The 2,467-nt window shown below is 33.1% G+C and overlaps 1 long non-coding RNA gene across 1 annotated transcript; it reads left to right on the top strand.

Annotated features, from left to right (window-relative positions):
* Positions 1 to 1,387: 1,387 nt before the first annotated feature.
* LOC106783686 lies at positions 1,388 to 2,467 on the top strand. Its single transcript, XR_001381339.1, has 3 exons — positions 1,388 to 1,774; positions 2,196 to 2,255; positions 2,356 to 2,467. It is a non-coding gene; the product is annotated as an uncharacterized LOC106783686 (long non-coding RNA).

Raw genomic sequence — 2,467 nt, 5'->3', positions numbered from 1 at the left:
AAATTTATATAGATAAAATATTAATAGAAATTATTCTAATTGCACAGGGCGTCAAAATTTCTAGATTGACAAAATACTATATAAATATATCCTCAAAATTTATTTCTTTCCTTCTAAACATTATCCCTTAAAAAAAAAAACATAAATAATTATTTCGTATAATTTATTAAACAAATTGTGTGATAATACACGCGTATAATATAATAAAACGACTAAATTGTTTTCAATCTCATTTGAAATGCACCAAGGTAAATCAACCCACCTACTTCATTTTCTCTTCATCCCTCTCCATCTTTCTCTTATTTCCTCTTTAGGTTCTCACACTTATGCACAACATTGACGACTTTCTCGAAGAGATTAAAGGGAAATTCTTAGAGGGTTGTTAACGCTAACCGTAGAAACCGAGAAAAGGTTGATAGGATTTGAGTAGTTTGAAAAGAAGAGAAGAATAAGTCGTCCGTTCGTTCGTTCGTTCATCTTCGAATGACCTTGAATCGAGAGGTAGTTCGAATCGATTCAAATCGTTCTCCTCTCTTCGACACAGCATATATCGACGGCACCGAGTGTTTACGCTTTCCACGTGGCGCTTCACTTCAACACCCACTGCCACGAGTTCCTAAAGTCCACGGAGTTTCGCTAAAGTTTCCTAATCGTAGGCTGGGGAATCCTTTCCCTCAACCCCCGTCCCCATTTTCTCTCTCTTTCTCTTTCTATCTTTCTCTCCCTCTTACACTTTCCTCATCCTCTCATGAAGTAAGTATCCCCTATCGTAGTTTCTTCAGGCATTAAACTTTGACAGAGGTACTTGACCGAATTCTGCGACGGGATATCAAAAGCCCAATTGCTTTCTTGGAAACGTTAATGATCTACCCCCATAACGTAATTTTATTAGAATAATATACTCATTTTGTGCCATTCAACAAAAATATACACCAGATAAGATACGTTTCCTTTGATACGTTGTAAAAATGATTTTTCCTCTCTGGTTTATATAAAATGTATATTAAATGTGTTTTAATATGTGTTATACAATTTTTATGATATCGTATAACATTATTACATTTAAATCGTGTAAACAAAAAAAAAACATTTCAAAATATTCACTAATATTTAAAACGGTATACATTTATGTGAAATTTAAGTTACGCGTATTTTACTAAATCGTAATAATTATCTTGAAATATTATATAAAACATACGTTAGACGTGTATTTGTGCGTGTACAACGCACGAATGAAATTGTTAATTATGTGAAATTTCTTGTTAATCGTAATTAAAGTATTCGTTGATAAAAAAAAAATATCGAAAAATATAAAGCCATCCACCCCTTCTTCTTCTTCCTCTTCTTCTTCCTCTTCGTATTCTCTCTCTCTCTCTCTCTTCTTTTAAGATCTATTTTTTGTATTATTTTGTTCTTTTTCTTTTTTATTTCAACCCTAGCAGCAGCAGTCCCGCGAAACTCTCGGGTTCTCGATTCGCCGGGCTGATCTCACGAACGATGATGCGCTCGAGGGGTGAACGCGAGCTAGGCGGTCTTCTTCTCTCCAATCCCCCTAAGAGTGAAAGAAAGAGAGAGAGAGAGAGAGAGAGAAGAAGAAAAAAAAAAAGAAAAGAGATATATATAAAAATGGGAAGAAGAGGAAGAGGGAAGAAAATGAAGACATCGAATGAAGAGGAGTAACTCGAAGTTGTACGCTTCGTCGAGAGAAACTCGATCAATGGCCTAGTCATATATAAACGTAAATACGTCTATACATGTGTGTGTGTATGTGTGTGTAAGTACTTACATATATTAATGCATTGTTGTGTACAAATGTAAGAACTTATCTTTCCATCCTACTGATAACAATTCTCTTTCCATACTATTATTATTATTATTATTATTATTCACGTTAGAAGGAAGAACAAATAATGTAGACAAAAAGAATCATTTGATAAAAAAGTAGTTACTGCATTTTTTAAGCTTTCAATAGTCTGGTCATGCATACAAAATTATATATTTATATGTGTTTTAGTAAGTACTTATATGTATACACAAAAATTCATTAATGTGTGTGAATAATTATCTTTACATCCTACCGATAACAATTCACTGTCAATACTATTATTATTACTATTCATATTAAAAAGAAAATAATAGAGAAAAGAATTATTAGATAAAAAAATATAGTTACAGGCTATAATTTGATATTACAGAAACAATCGTCGTTGGAATATTTCCGAATAAAGAGAAAAAAAAAAGAGAGAGAGAGAGAGGTATATCTCTAAAATAATATATATATATATATTTATTCTAACGTTCACAAAAGCAAAATTAAGTGATATCACGTTAATAAGTCTTTCGGTTATTCGTTAGTTCTATCTTCGGAAAGCAAGCAACAGCAACAGCAGCAGCAGCACCAGTAGGAGTCGGTAGCAAGCACGAGGACACCGGCATCAGCATCAGCATCAGCATCGAAGTAGAAGAG

This window comes from Polistes canadensis, unplaced genomic scaffold, assembly GCF_001313835.1.
Source record: "Polistes canadensis isolate GaletaPanama2010 unplaced genomic scaffold, ASM131383v1 scaffold_24, whole genome shotgun sequence".
NCBI classification, from domain to species: domain Eukaryota; kingdom Metazoa; phylum Arthropoda; class Insecta; order Hymenoptera; family Vespidae; genus Polistes; species Polistes canadensis.
Note: the sequence above shows the minus strand (reverse complement) of the source record. Positions and strands in the feature narration are given on the sequence as shown.